The sequence below is a fragment of the Callithrix jacchus genome, chromosome 14, assembly GCF_049354715.1.
Source record: "Callithrix jacchus isolate 240 chromosome 14, calJac240_pri, whole genome shotgun sequence".
In the NCBI taxonomy this organism is placed as follows: domain Eukaryota; kingdom Metazoa; phylum Chordata; class Mammalia; order Primates; family Cebidae; genus Callithrix; species Callithrix jacchus.
Genome location: NC_133515.1, coordinates 6248204 through 6264744, shown reverse-complemented (window position 1 = coordinate 6264744; position 16541 = coordinate 6248204). Strand labels below are relative to the sequence as shown.

The 16541-nt window shown below is 49.1% G+C and overlaps 1 long non-coding RNA gene across 1 annotated transcript; it reads left to right on the top strand.

The window, feature by feature from the left end:
* Positions 1-210: 210 nt before the first annotated feature.
* Positions 211-5027, top strand: LOC128929556 (uncharacterized). Its single transcript, XR_008476171.2, has 2 exons — positions 211-430; positions 4846-5027. It is a non-coding gene; the product is annotated as an uncharacterized LOC128929556 (long non-coding RNA).
* Positions 5028-16541: the final 11514 nt, after the last annotated feature.

Here is a 16541-nt window from a genome sequence, read left to right as displayed (position 1 = left end):
AGGGAGTGGATGTGGCCGGCGGGGGGCGGGTCCTCCTCCCCGCCAGCTCTCTAGGCCCCGGAGCCGCCTCTCTCCGGCCCTGACCCCGCCTCTGTCTCCCGAGCTGCGGACGCGCCTTTTCCGCCGCCTGCGGTAGCAGCCGAGGACCCGCCCCTGGGAGGCGTTGTTCGCCGCCGGAGAGTTTGGGGTGGCGAAGACGGGGCGCAAGACAGACGTGCGGCCCTGCTGAAGGAGCGAGCCTCGTGCGGCGGGGCGGCCCCATCACTGCAGCGCCCGCCGTGCGTTGTTCCCCCTGGCGTTGGGCCCGCGCTCCCCAGGATGCGACTCTGCGGCGGGCGCGGCCCGAGGCGCGTCGAGGCTCTCGTGACCGCGTTATAAATTCGTCCTTTCCTTTTCTCCTCACGGATTGCAGCGAGCGCCCGTCTTGCTGGTAAATTGTGCTAGCGAGGCCCGTTTTCTCCAACTACGAATTTCATTTCAGAATGAAAAAGACGCGGTTTTGAACTGAGCAGCGGTTGCTGCGGGTCATTCCTCTGAGCGACCCGCCTCCAGAAGAAGACCTGCCTTCGGCAGGATCTGGAACCAGCTACAGTCCCAGCTACAATCCCAGGGCAGTGGAAGCCCCGCGGGCCCACCAGAAGAAAGACCAGGCGGGAGACAGGGAGCTGCGCTTGGCTCTGGCCCCTCCCCAGGCCCGGCCCCTCGCCTCGTCGCGGACCCACCGCCGCTTGGCCCTGAGCGCTGTTCCCCCAGCCGATGGGAAAAAGCTCTCCTTTGCTCTGCCTGTCCCCAAGGCCCACGCGATGCATCCTAACCGCGTGGACGCAGCTTGATTGGGAAGCTCCGGGAGCTGGGCTTAGAGCCCCGTCTCGCCTCCTGCCAACTCGGTCCGGCAGAGTTTCAAACCTTCCTGAGCTTCAGCTTCCTCATCTGGCAAACATGATGATAAAAGTCCTTTTCTTTTAAGTTGGAGTGAAGATGAAATGGCCCTGTACTGTATATGTAGAACACCGGGCTCACGGATTAGTCACCCCGCTCCGGGGCCCCAGTGTTCACTGGATCCTTACAGCATCACACTGCAGCCTAGACGCCTTAAGGGCAAAGACCGAAATTAGACCTAGCTTAATTCCTGGTGTGCAACTGCTAAATGTTATGGAATAGTTAGTGACATAGGATGATCCAGCTATGAGAAATAAGAGAGTTTGCGGTGGGATAGGGACTGTACCTTCTTTTTATATAAGACGTTTGGCATTTGGGGATAACTTACGGGAAGCAAGCTTAAGATGCACTCGGAATCCTGACCAAGAGGATGTGGAAGTTAGATATATGGCCAAGAATCAGATAAGAAAATAAACAGATCTCAAATAAAATGTTTAGTTTGAGGTTAGAGATAGGAGTTCAGGGTAACGAGGCAAAATAACTGATACAATAAATAACTACATGACAAGTTGCTTCTCTCAACAACACATTTAAAAAAAAATCACTTTGTAATTGCAAGATTTTCTTCAAACCAGTTTCTTGCTATTAAAAGCTTAAAAACTTATCCTGCTTTGGTGACAAACATTTTGTGACTCGTGTTGTGTAACAAAGACCTGTGTAGACATTGAGTTATATATTGCTGATGCTCCTGAACATAAAGGAAAAGTAGAAAATTGTCACCTTTTTCCCAATGATTTGTGGAGGATAATTTTTACTAGATTAGCTGCTACCTGTGCATGAAATGCACCACTATTGCTTAATAAATCTGGGCTGGGCACAGTGGCTCATGCCTGTAATCCCAGCACTTTGGGAGGCCAAGGTGGGGTGAGGGGGTGGGGGGAGGATCTCCTGAGCTCAGGAATTCAAGGCCAGCCTGGCCAACAGAGTGAAACCCTGTCTCTACTAAAAATACAAAAATTAGCCAGGTGTGGTGGTGGGCACCTGTAATCCCAGCTACTGGGGAGCCTGAGGCAGGAGAATTGCTTGAACCCAGGAGGCGTAGGTTGCAGTGAGCCGAGATGGTGCCACTGCACTCCAGCCTGGGTTACAGAGCAAGATTTCATCTCAAAAAAAAAAAAAAAATCTGAATAGCACTGGGCATGGTGGCTCACGCCTATAATTCCAAGGCTTAGGGAGGCAGAGGTGGGAGAATCTTGAGCTAAGGAGTTTGAGACATGCCTGGGCAACATAGCGAAAGGAAAAAAATCTGACCAGCATATCAATGTGTATTATTTACTTCTCATATATTTCCTTATTGTTTTTCTTGCCTCACATCTAGCACTTGTATTGTTGGGAGGATAAAACATAGGTGCTCTTTATTAAATAGGGATTTGAAAGATATGAGTAGATTCTGTTTACTGTCTGTCCCAATCATTTGTTAATTCCATTCAACAAATATTTGTTTGAAAAGGAGTCTGAGTCTGTCACCCATGCTGGAGTGCACTCAACTCACTGTAACTGCCACCTCCCAGGCTCAAGGCATCCTCCCACCTCAGCCTCCCAGGTAGCTATTAAAGGTGCTTGCCACCGTGCAACTAATTTTTGTATTTTTGGTAGAGACAGGGTTTTGCCATATTGCCCAGACTGGTCTCAAACTCCTAGACTCAAGCGATTCTCCTGTGTCAGTCTTCCAAAGTGCTAGGATTACAGGAATGGGCCACCATGCTCTGTCCCAACAAATATTTATTTGAACGCTTTATAACTGTGAATGATGTATTTGGACCTGATACAATGACGTTTCCAGATTGAAACTAAGTGCCCAGCCCATGGATGAGAGTAAACGCACACTTAGTCCCTTCATTATGAAATGTTAGAGCACTCAGGTCAAACAGAATTCCACAAGTTTTCGGAGACAAAAAAACCACAGATACATATACAGAATCAGGAAGAATGGTGTTAGATTTCTTTCACATGCACGTGCTCTCTCTCTCTCCTCTTGTTTGAGACAGGGTCTCACCTTTGTCGCCTATGCTGGAGTGCAGTGGTGTGATCTTGGCTCACTGCAACCTGCTGGGATTACAGGTGCATACCACCATGCCCTGCTAATTTTTGCATGTTTAGTAGAGATGGGGTTTCACTATCTTGGCCAGGCTGGTCTTCAACTCCTGAGCTCAAGTGATTCGCTGGCCTCAGCCTCCCAAAATGCTGGGATTACACACATGAGCCACTGTACCCCACTGACCCAGATTTTTTGATAGAAAAAAATGAAAGTGAAATTCTTGTAATCCCAGCACTTTGGGAGGCTGAGATGGGGGCATCACCTGAGGCCAGGAGTTCAAGACCAGCCTGGCCAACATGGTGAAACCCCATCTCTACTAAAAATTCAAAATTAGCCAGGTGTGGGGGCGCATGCCTGTAATCCAAGCTACTTGGGAGGCTGAGGCAGGAGAATCACTTGAACCCAGGAGGCAGAGATCACACCATGTACTCCAGCCTTGGCAACAAGAGCAAAACTCTGACACACAGACACACAGACACACACACACACACACACACACACAAAAAGATGAAAGAGAATGCCTTAAAATTTTTGAAGAAAAATGGTATCCAGTCCAGAATTTTATACTCGGCCAAAGTATCAAACACGTGTGAGAGCAGAATAAAGATAATTTGGGCTATGCGAGGTTTAAAAACAAATATCTGGCCAGGTGCAGTGGCTCACGTCTGTAATCCCAGCACTTTGGGAGGCTGCGGCCGGTGGATTACCTGACAGGAGTTTGAGATCAGCCTGGCCAACATGGCAAAACCCTGTCTCTACTAAAAATACAAAAATTAGCCCAGCATGGTGGCAGGTGCCTGTAATCCCAGCTACTCTGGAGGCTGAGGCAGGAGAATTGTTTGAGCCTGGGAGGCAGAGGTTTCAGTGAGCTGAGATCACACCACTGCACTCCAGCCTGGGTGACGAGAACCAAAGTGGGTCTCAAACAAAAACAAAAACAAAACTCTTCCTTGTGCTCCTTCCTAAAAAATTGTCCTGGTCTGTGCTGCCATGCTGCCAAAGCCAAACTGCCTTGACTTTTGTGCTTCCAGGAACTGCTGTGTGGCTTAGCCCTCTCACAGCTGGGGTGACCCCCATAGACCCTCAGGGATGCTCAGGCCAGTTTCCAATGTAGAACTCTACATCATCTCCTCTTGGGCCTCCATCAAATGGGGCCATACAGCCCCTTTTTTGCTGGGTTTGTGCTTGCTACTAACTTTTTCAAAACTGAGCAATATATTGTTCAGATTTTTTTTCTTTTTTTGAGACAGGATCTTACTCTGTCTCCCAGGCTGGAATGTAGCAGTGCCATCTCAGCTCACTGTAACCTGACTCCAGATTTAAGTGATTCTTGTGCCTCAGCCTCCCAAGTAGCTGGGATTACAGGTTGTGCCTCCACGCCTAGCTAATTTTTTTTTTTTTTTTTTTTTTGTAGAGCTGAAGTTTCACCATGTTCACCAAGCTTGTCTATTGTTCAAATTTCATATATAGACAGCAAAACTATAAAGCATGAGAATGACTAACATAAAAGTTACAGTGCTTGCCCCTGATACAGGGAGATGAGAGAGAGGAGCAATTGGGAAGTGCCCCCAGGAGTTTCATAGGTCCTAGGGTGGTAGGCACCCTGCTGTTTGCTTTCTTTCCCTATTTCTTTGCTGCATTGGTATTGCTTTCTATCTCCTTGGCTTTCCAATGAGATGTTGTCCAACTGGGGGTGTTCTTGGATGGGGAAACTACATCATATATCACACCTCAATGAATAGCAACAACAGAAGTCAGCATTGTATGTGTTTTATGTGTATTAACTAATTTAGTCTTTTCAACATCACCCCATTTATAGATAAAGTACTGGAGACCCAGATTTTTTTTCTTTTTCTTTTTTAATCCAGCACCTTGATCTTGGACAATCCAGTGTTTTCTAAAAGAAGACAAGTAAGAAGGGTGGCTCATACCTGCAATCCCAGCACTTTGAGAGGCTGAGCCAGAGGATAGTTTGAGCCCAGGAGTTCAAGACCAGCCTGGCAGACCCCTCTCCCCAACATCTCTACAAAAATAAAAATTTAAAAAACTAGCTGGATATGGTGGTGAGTGCATGTGGTCCTAGCCACTCGGGAGGCTGAGGCAGGAGGATGAAGTAAGAGGCTCTCCTGAGCCCAGTAGTTGGAGCTGGAGGTTGCAGTGAGCTATGATCCCATCAGTACATTCCATCTTGAGTGACAGAGTGAGACATGGTCTTAATAATAATAATAAATAAAGACAAATCAAATGTTCAAAGCAACTGCATTTTATGAACAAGTTTAGAAATCAAAACTTTATTCAGTTAATAACCTGTAACTAATAACAATATATATTTTAGTTCCACATTGTGGTAAGGCATGTAGGATGGAGAAAAGACAAAGGAACTATGTGGGAATAGGAAGGGCAAATAGCAGGCACCAAGAGAAGGGCAGTTTCTTTTGGTGCCTACCAGGTTGTCATCTTATCCAGGTGCCCAGAGACCAACTCTCCAGGTACTAAAACTAGGTGCATGAGGACTTGCTTCCACAGAAACCATATAGAATTTGGGGCCCTTAGTTGTAGAGGGAGTGGAGATCTCTCCATGTGGATGAGGAGCGGGTGGAGGATCTGTGTGTCCATCCATTCACTCTTGAGGGGCTCTGGTTCCTTTGTCTACCGAGGTGGCGACCCCTTTGTGTTGCAGTGTCAGATTTTGTGATGCCCTTTAGTTGCCGGCTGTGTCCGCCTGCCTAGGCTTTGTCCTCAGGCTCATCCAGTATCTGGGATTTTCCTGGCCACAGCCTCCTCTGATTCTGGCCCTAAGGAACTGAGTGGTGTCTTTTATTTCAGGCTGCTCTAAAACCACTCCAGCTGCGCCTAGCACCACTTCCTGCCACGGGACTGGGGAGGATGGTGACTTGGGTTCCTGTAACAAAGCCCCTTCCATGAAGTTCTCCAACATACTCAGCTTTTTTCTTAACATAGCTGTGGTCGGGGAGGGGCCCAAAGAATCAGTTGCACAAAAGGAGAGAGCAGCTCTGTTTCAATAAACAAGGTTTTGCCCGTTCCAGTGCTTTTGGTCCACTGGAAGCTCTATATCCTCATTGCTGATGCCATTTGTCTAAATTTTAGAGACCTAGTGACTTAGCATCCACAATTATGTTGCCTTTTGGCTGTGGCTGCAAGGCTTGCTGCCCCATAGTCATGACAACTTTAAATCCTGTCCATCCAAACTGTCAAAAGTCTGGAACTTTACCCTACTCAGAAGATAGTTACTGTTGCTGTTTCATGGATGCTGGCAGAAGACACAAGACTTCTGGGTCAGAGACAGAATAATTTATGACTCGTGGCACAACAATCAGCACTAGACTCGTGTTTGTGTCAATTGTCCTTGCTCTTCCAAGTCCCACAAGGGACAACATGGAAGGGCCCAGGTGGATGCTATGCATGGAATGGTTTGCATTGCAGACGAGGAATTCTGATTTCAGAAAAACTACCTCTTTCATGGGCACTCTTCTCTTTGTCCTGGTAGAAGACATTATCTCATCCCTCAAGATTGCCCACTACACACACAGCTTTGGGAAAGGGTCTGGGAAAGTGTGGTCAGGGCCTTGCATTCCTGGCATACCCAGTAAGAACATGCAGGCATGCTCTGGACCATGCAGACTGTATCTCCCAGCACTGACCTCAGACAGTGCTGGAGAATAAAATAGGATAAATGCCTGGCACATAATAAACTCAACAAGTGCCAATAATTACATCGTCATTGGAGTCGGTCAAAGAAATTAAGGCAGTTCTGACTACAAGGACTAAGTGCACATGTATTAGGTACACTCCTGAACATGTACAAAAGGTGACATGAACTAGTTGAATAAGAACTTTTTTTTTCTTGTAAAGACGGGGTTTCACCATGTTGGTCAGGCTGGTCTTGAACTCCTGACCTCAGGTGATCCGCCCACCTTGGCCTCCAGAGTGCTTGGATTACAGGCGTGAGTCACCACGCCCGGCCTTGAATAAGAACTAAAAGCTGGGCACGGTGGCTCATGTCTATAATCCTGGCCCTTTGGGAGGCTGAGGTGGGTGGATCACTTGAAGTCAGGAGTTTGAGACCAGCCTGGTCAACATGATGAAACCTCATTTCTACTAAAAACACAAAAGTTAGTTGGGCGTGGTGGCCCATGCCTGTAATCCCAGCTACTCAGGAGGCTGAAGCAGAAAAATTGCTTTAACTCACGAGGCAGAGGTTGCAGTGAGCCAAGATTGTGTCACTGCACTCCAGCCTGGATGACAAGAATGAAACTCCATCTCAAAAAACAAAACAAAACTTAAGCACTGTAAGGGAGAAGGGATCCCTTAAGTTTCTTTTGTCCTGAGACAAAAAATATATATAGAATGTCTAATTACATGTTGCCTTTTAGATATTTTCTTCAATGACATTTCCAAATCATTTGTCCATATTCTTTTATTTTACTCTCCAACCGAACACATTAGGGATTGGTTTAAGTCCAATGAGCCCCAACTAGTGTGGCGAAAGTTTGCTACTTTTGGCATGCTCATTGACTTCTAACTGTAGTGAATTACAGAACCTTTGCTTTTCCACTAATATCACCAATTTTCATTTTTAAAAATTCCCATTCAGGCTGGGTATGATGGCTTAGGCCTATAATCTCAGTGCTTTGGGAGGCCAAGGTGGGATGATAGCTTGAAGCCAGGAGTTCAAGACCAGCCTGGGTAGCAAAGCAAGACCCTATCTTTACAAACAAACAAAAACCCACAAATTAGCCTGGCATGATGGCATGTGCCTGTAGTCTCAGATACTTAGGAGGTTGAGGTTGGAAGATCACTGGAGCCCAGGAGTTTGAGGTTGCAGTGAGCTATGATTGCACTACTACATTCCAGCCTGGACAAGAGAGCCAGATCCCATCTCAAAAAGAATCCCACTCATTTAAATAATTAGGGTTAAATGCAACAAAATATTAATTGCTCCAATGCTGCAGCACTGGCTAAGGTCAGCAGCAATGCCACTAGACTGTGCTGCTGGCAGAAGGGCGGGTCACTTCTCACCTGTCTGGAGAGTGCAGAGGTCCATTAAGAGAGGCAGCTATGGGGTGCCAGGAACAATGCATGGAGAACTGAGGATAACACCAGCAGCTCAAAGATTGCCCATCCTGTGCTGGGCTCTGGCAGGAATTAGCACTTGAGGCCTTCATTAAGTCTGCCCTCAGCTGCCTGTGTCTCCATGCAAGGAGAGCTTATGCGTGCTGACCCTCCTCACAGTGGACAGTCACCAGTGCATGAAGAGCACTGTGTCCACATCTGTAGGCTCATTTTTTTTAAAACTGTTTTTTAGAGGTAGGGTCTCACTATGTTGCCCAGGCTGGTCTCAAATTCCTGGGCTCAAGCAATCCTCCTGCCTTGGTGTCTCAAAGTTCTGAGATTACAGGAATGAGCCACTATGCCCAGCCTTATTGGCTTATTAAAAAGTTGGTGGTGGCCAGGCATGGTGGCTCACACCTATAATCCCAGCATTTTGGGAGTCAAGGCAGGTGGATCTCTTGAGGCCAGGAGTTTGAGACAAGCCTGGCCAACATAGCGAAACCCCATTGCTACTAAAAAGGCAAAAAATTAGCCAGGTGTGGTGGTGGTAAGGGCTTGTAATCCCAGCTACTTGGGAGGCTATGGCAGGAGAATCACGTGAACCTGGGAGGCAGAGGTTGCAGTGAGCCGAGATGATACTATTGTACTCTAGCCTGGTGCCAGAGCAAGTCTGTGTCTCAAAAAAAAAAAAAGTTGGTAGTTCTTGGATATGCACTTGGGAAGGCTATGGTGCCTCAGGAAAAAATAATTAGAGCATGGACTTGGATTTCATCCCAACCAGCTGTCTGGGGCTGGGGGAGATTAATAGACAGGAAATTGGAGCTACCAAGATGAATGAAAATTAGAGCCCAAAGAGAAAGGCAGACAGGAAGTACAATTATATGAGGTACAGATATGATCTGGTCTTTTTATTTTCATTTTTAAAAAAAGACAGGGTATACTCTGTCATCCAGGGTACAGTGCAGTGTTGCAGTCATGGCTTACTGCAGCCTTGATCTCCCGGGATCAGGTCATTCTGCCACCTTAGCCTCCTGGGTAGCTGGGACTACAGGCATGCATCACCACGCCTGACCAATGTTTTGTATTTTCAGTGGAGACAGGATTTCACCATGTTGCCCAGGCTGGTCTCGAACTCTTGTACTCAAGCCATCCACTTGCCTTGGCCTCCTAAAGTGCTGGGATTATAGTGATCCACTGTGTCAGCCAGATCTGTTTTTTATAAAGGTTCCACACTGCAGGATAAATTGGAGGGAATGAGATGGTGGGAAGGGCAAGCGTAAGAGGAGCTGCCCAGTAAAGTAGGAGACTCAGCTTGTCACAAAAGGGTTGTCTTCCCTCTATGGCAGAAGCCAGTTCTCACAGCTCTACAAGCTACCTGCTGCCTGACTCCAAATGGATCCATCCTGGAACCAATGTGAGTCACACCTGGACACGTGACTGCCTATATATATTTCTTTAACAAGCATAACAAACTTGTACACCAAAATGAGTTCTCAGTTTCTGTAAATCAGTCACCTGGTAAGGCAACATACTTAGTCTAATAATGCAGCCACAGCTGACAGCATTCTGGGAACTGTGGGGAACCCCCCATGTAGGCACCGAGAAATGAGAGCTAAGCCGAACCCTGGCACAGTTAGGGCTTGAGGAATATCTCACTTTATAGTGTTACTACTTGACTGTTTCCTTTATCTAATCCTTTACATAATCACATATTCGTTTATAGAAATAGGGCTTGAAGAATCCCTTTATATAATCCTCTACATATAATCATATAATAGGTGATAGTATGAGTGCCTAAAGAATATTTCCCTACATATATACCTATAATTGTATCTTAGTTCATAATCGGAGGAATGCCTAGAGTGGACACAGTACAGAGCATGCATTAAGGAATAAGCAGCTTATAATCAGAGGAATGCCTAGAGCAGTCACAGTGCAGAGCATGATTTAAGGGAAAAACAGTTAAACCAGGACAAGACTCCATGTCCATGGCCCAGGCGGCAGCGTTCAGTATCGTAAAGATACCCGCTGTATGGCAGGCTTGGGGCGAGAGCCACTCCTCCTGATAAAGGAGTTGTAGGACCTTGCTCCAGTTCTTGTGGAAGGCTGCCCTCAGAACGGCAATCCACCTTGCTGACTGTGAACTTTATCAGCTCTTGCTACTGTGCTGCTTGAAAAGCATCTTCCCACAGAACCCATTGGAAGCTGACAGAAGGTGGCAGTAACCCTGACAGCTCTGTCACTGCTATGTGACTTAAAGCATCCTCCTATAAATCTTCTTAGAAGTAGTTTGCCCATAGATAGAAGTATTGCACACTGCACCCTCTTCAGTGCGCACGGCCCACCTTCAAACCTCTGTGACCTAATGGGGGTGGACCCCATGTTATATTGCTCACGACCCTATCACTATCCTTAAAGATGATTTCACTCACTGCCCTGCCCCCTAACCTATACAAAATAAATACTCATGCTTCTGGACATTCGGAGCCTCACCTGACTCTGCTTACAGGTGGCGTGGCCCCCCGAGCCCAGTTGCGTTTTTCTTTTACTTCTGTGTCCTGTCTCTTTATTTCTTGGATCCTGCACCTCAGCACAGCATAAGGCTCACCCCACGACCCTGTGGGCACTCAGCCTTACATCTGGCTCCCAGCATGCCCTACAGGAGATGCTTAAACTCGGCACGCTAAGAATGGGACAGGCTGTCAGATTTTTCTTGAAGGAGCTATTAGCTTGTTAGTGAGTACAATCAGGCCAAGGAGCCAGGAGCTGATGCAGTGTGCACCTGAAGAGGGGCTCCTATGGACCCCAGTTACCAGAGCCTGCCCCGGGCCTTTCCTTCACACCTGCTCTGTGCCAGGGCTCAAGCAGTGTTACAGATACAACAATGGGCAAGACAGGACGATGGTGGCCCTGTGGGTCTTCACAGCCCAGATTTCCTCCCACAGTTAGTGTAGGTCAAACCTGGCAAAGCTACTTTTATTTGGAAGTCTCAGGATGCCAGCAAAGTGATGAGAGTGGTGGGGATAGAGGTGAAATGGGGGTGGTGCTGGTGATAGTGATGGTCATGGTGGTGGTGGTGGTAGCAGTGGTACTGGTGATGGTGAGGGTGGAGGTAGTGATGGTGGTGGTGATGGTGATGGTGATGGCGGAAGTCATGATGGTGAATGGTGGTGGTGGTGGTGATGGTGAAGACGGTGGTGGTGGAAGTGATGGGGATGTTGATGGTGGAGGTCATGATGGTGAAGGTGGGGGTGGTGGAGGCAATGGTGGTGGTGATGGTGGTTATGGAGGTCATGATGGTGAAGGTGGGGATGGTGGTGGAGGCAATGGTGGTGGTGATGGTGGTTGTGGAGGTCATGATGGTGAAGGTGGAGATGGTGGTGGAGGCGATGGTGGTGGTGATGGTGGTTGTGGAGGTCATGTTGCTGGTGTTAGTGTTGGAAGCAGTGGTGGGGAAGGTGGAGGTAATGGTGGTGGTAGAGGTGGTGGTGGTGAGACAGCCATCTTCAGTGAGCATTTGCCTGGTGCTAGCCACTGTTCTGTCAACTTCACCTGCATTAATTCCTTCTAGCTCCCAACACTCCTATGTGGTGGGAGCTCTGAGTATCAGTGGGAGCTCTGAGTATCACTAGAAACAGACACAAATATGCATCCCTTGTCCCAAGCTGGTTACCACTGCAACACACACTTTGTTTCCGTCACCCAGATGGAGTCCATAGCCTTGCCTGGCATCCACAAGCTTGCCCAACCTTTCTCTTCTTCCCAAGTTCATAGCCTCATGGCCTGGGGAGCTGGCCTCTTGTCTCCAGCCAGCATTCTCCTCCAACTCTGTGCTGCTGCTGTTCACCAGAACTGCCTCCACCTCCTGCTGCTTTTCCCTTCCTCTCTCTCTGGTTCTGCCCCTGGGTCCCCTCCTCCCCTCCCGTCCTGCTGGGCACTGGCTCCTGCTTGTGGCTGCTGCCCCAGGCAGTCCCTTCCCTTTAGCCTCCCATCTGTGGCTATCTCTTGGTCAGGCATTTTTTCAGAACAGGCAGCATGGGCAGCCCCCTTGTCCCCTCAGCCTGGGCTGGGCACTTTTCTTCACCCAGGGCTGGGCCCTTTAGATGGGGTGGGCAGTGTCTGCTCAGCAGAAGGGTGTGATGATTTTCCAGCCTAGCTGACGCAAGGGAGGGTGCACATGGGTGCCCCAGTCAGCTCTCCTGACATCCCTGCCAGGGTCAGGTGTCCCAGTGTCTCCAGCCTTAGCGTATAATGCATTCAACCAAAAGTAAGGATTCCTTGCCAGGGAAAGGGCTGACAAGCTGCCTGCTTCCTTGGTCAGCAAGCATCCTCCCCATGAGCCCAGGACTGTCTGTGGCTGGGAAGCTGTCAACATGTGTGTGTCCATCTATCTGGCTTTCCGGCTGCCAGGACAGCCGGTCCTTTCACTGCTCAAGTTAGTATTCAGGACCCAGTTGCTGACACCTCTCCCAAGGCATGCAGGTGGCGTGGGAAGTGCATGTTTGTTAGGGGACATTGTCAAGATGTGGAACCGAGGTGCTCCTGCTGTGTAACAGGACCCACCAAGCATTGTGCTGGGGAGTCTGCCCCCATGTACAAAGACACACCACAAACTGGGAGGCATGGAGTACATGTGGCCTGTCTCACATGCTCGGCACCACCACAGGTTGGCCAGTGGGACCCTCCTCTGGCTCATGGGCAGGGCATCTGGAGGAAGCCACCACTGCTGAGAGCAGGTTGAGTGCATGTGCAGTGTCTGTCAGCCTCATACCCTGAGAGTTAAGGGAGGCAAAGGCCAGCAAGGTAAAGACTTGGGGCAAAGGTCGGGGCTGGGTAGGAGCTTGTTCAGGACAGTGGGCAGGACTCCCGCAGGTGGAGAGGACAGGGATGGCTGTGCACCTGGGAGCCCTGGGCCAGGCTGAGCAAATCAAGCACCAGGGCCTGGAGTGAGGGACTAATGGCAGGGGCATGCAGGCAGCTGCACATACCAGGCTGTGTATGGGGGAGGGGGAAACTGTGTGAGCAGGTCTAGGCCTGGCAAAGGGCTTGGAGAGACACCAGGGAACAGCTGTGTGTGGTGGCTGCCCTGGGCAGGGGTGAGGCTGAGGGGCCACTGAACCTCGTGAGTTAGAGGTGATGAGAACCTCCCCCAATGTAGAGAAGACACAGGAAATTGAGGAAGAGAGCAGGACACCAGGCAGGGTGCACTTAGTTGTCACACGGAAACCAGCATCTAGTGATGGCTGCTCAGGAGGCTCTTGGGTTGGCACCTGGGTTTGTGTGAGGCAAAGGGAAGGGCTCTGCATCAGAAGGCAGCTGAGACTGGGCTGCTGCTGGGCACTGCCCCCAATGCTGAGACCTCGGATGGGTCCCTGCCTTGCCCAGGGCTGCATGCTCCATGCTAAGCCTTGTTCTCCTGGGGGTCAGGCACCACCAGGTGACTCTCAAGCCAGAACCACATTGTGTGCCATGGGCCCCTCCCACATCCAAAAGCAAAACTGCATTCTGCAACTGTGTTAGTGTAAGACAAATATAATCCAGGCCACTTTATTATTATTATTTATTCCTTATTGTTATATTTAGTTCATCCTTTTGATTTTAAAATTAATTAAAATGAAAACTTTTTTGTGTGCCCAGGCACATGAAGCAGTGGTGCCAGTCAAGCGTAGAGGTTCCTCCTCTGCAGGCTTCTGGCCCCCTGTGACCCTGGCACTGAGGGTTGGTGTGAGTGGTCCAGCCTGTGTGAGCCCTCATGCCCGCCTAGAGATGGCGTGCTCCCTAGCCAGTCAGGGCGCTCCTGTGCCTGGATGCCGTGGCCTCATGAGTGGCCAGCAGCTGAAGTGGGAACCATAACAGCAACTGGCCATGCCTAGGTGTGTACCTGCCCCAGGCAGGTGGCCAGGACAGCAGGGAGATGCCAGATGGGGCCAAAATCTTCATGCTTCTGTCTGACCTTGGTTCTAGCTGAAGATTTAGCTGCATGCACATCTTTAAAACTGGAATCCCCTGGTAAGAACCAAATGCACAAACAGCCAAAGAAAGGACAGATGAATTGGGCTATATCAAAATGTAAAACTTCTGTGAACCAAGGCCACAATTGAAAGAGTGAAAACACAGCCCATGGAATGGGAGAAAAACTTGTAATTCATAGATCCGATAAGAGTTAATCCAGAATCTATAGAGAACTTCTCAAACTCAACAACAGCAGCAAACCTGATTCCGAGAAGAGCGGTGGCTCACGCCTATAATCCTTTGGGAAGCCGAGCCAGGCAGATTACTTGGTTTGAAAGCAGCCTGGCCAACATGGTGAAATCTTGTCTCTACTAAAAATACAAAAATTAGCTGAGTGTGGAGGTGGGTGCCTATAATCCCAGCTACTTGGGAGACTGAGGCAGAAGAGTCGCTTGAACTTGGGGGATGGAGGTGAGACTCTCTCAAACAACAACAAGCCCAGGGCTTGGATGGACGTTTCTCCAAATAAGATTTACAGATGGCCAAGAAGCACATGAAAAGATTCTCAGCACTGCCATTATTAGGGAAATACAGATCAAAATCACAGTGTGATACCACCTCACATCCGTTAGGATGTCTAGTATCAAAAAGAAAAACAAAACAGTGTTGGTGAGTATGTGGAGAATGCCTTGTGCACTGCCGGAAGGTAAATGGGGAAGCTGCCATGGAGAACAGCAAGGAGGCTCTTCAGACGTTAAACCTAGAGCTGCCTTCGGCTCCAGCACCTCTACTTTGGATACACACAGGAAAGGAAGCAGGAAGCAGGCAGGATACATTTGTACATCCCCGTTTTCAGCAGCATTATTCACAGTAACCATAAAGTGGAAGTTACCCAAGTGTCACTGACCAATGAATGGATGAGCAAAATACAATACAGAGACAGAGAGTTCTAGGAACTGGGGGAGGAGGGGAGGGGGAGTATTTGTCTCATGGGTATAGAATTTCAGTTTTACAGGATAAAAAGAGTGCTATGGAAGGATGGTTTGCACAGCAGTGAGAACGCACTTAATGCCACTAAATCGTACACTTAAAAGTTTTAAGATATTAAGGTTCATGTGTATTTTACCACAATTTAAAATAACTTGTAAAACGGAGATTTCTCTTTATATACACTTCCAAATTTGTTATTTACGGTAGAGCCTCCCTTGATCATGTTTTTTTTTTTTCTCCTAAAAGTAAAGTTATAGTCCCAGGCAAAAGCAGCCTCCAGTTGGGAAAGAGCCAGGACCCAGGTCTGTGCAGCATGCTGCCGGTGGTCCCTACCAGGCAAGTCTAGCTGGCAGCTCTGGTGCCCAGAGCTCCTCAGGCATCATGAGATCATTTCCGGAGCTGAAGAGGAATGGTTTTGTTCTCAGCCTCAGGCTTGTTTGCTCAGCACAGTGGCTGGCCCCGCAAGCTTGTTGGCACACTCGTGGGCAATGCGTGTGTGCACAAGGCATCCACACAGCTCTGTCCTGCCACTGACAGCCTGCCTGTGGCTCCAGTGCCCATGAGACCATGTCACAGTATCTCCCCATCCTCCCACCGCTCACACACCCCAAATTCTGACCATTTCCCAAACATGCCCAGCCCTTTTACGCTCCTGTTTATTAAACCATTGTGCTGGCTTTTTGATTAATTGATTCATTCATTAGTTCATGAATTCATTTATTCTCCAGCTTACAGAGGGTGAGTTAGCAGATGTGGTGGAAAGGTGAGCACCCTGTAAGAGGGAGGAGGAAGTGAGTTGGAGGCCAGAGGGGGCCCTGGGAGCCCCGATGAGGAGCTATGTTTTATTCTGCAAGCAGCAGAGTTAACACAGGGCTCCACAGAGGGTGCCATGATCCGATGGACCCTGGCTGCTCTGTGCAAAGTGGCCTGTGCTGCCCAGCCTGTGGTCCCGGTTGGATGGCGTTGGCAGAGGGGACTTGGGAGCTGGGGTGGAGGGTCAAAAAGAAAGGGCTCTAGGGACTGAGGTGTGTGACCTGTGCATTGAGGTGGGGCCATGCAGTGTTGAGATGGGGAAGAGTTGGGGACAGTTTGGGGTGAGGAGGGGCCAGAATGGGGCAAAGGAGTGGAGGTAGCAAGGCATGGAGATACCCAGCTGGCCCCAGGCTAAGGTCCAGGCTGCTGATCAGCACACTGCATACCAACATAGACACCGGGTTGACAGCCCCGGGGTCTGGATATGGGCTAGCCAGTCAGCCGCTGCCACCATCGGGAGGACAGGCTGCAGAGGAGGAAACCAGCCGAGGTGAGCAGCCTCGGTAGCATCGCAGCGATGCCAGACAGCACCAAAGACAGAGGAGGTCCTGCAAGCAGCTGGGAGAAGGTGGGATACCCAGGAGGGGTCTGCTTGAGCACGAGCCCTCAGCAGCAGCAGTGAGGCTGAAAGACAGGAGCCAGGAGGAAAATACCTGTCCATGTGGGACTCTCCTCCCAGCAAAAATATGCCTTCCATGAATGATGCCAAAACACAAGGCAAGAGTAAAGCCAGGTG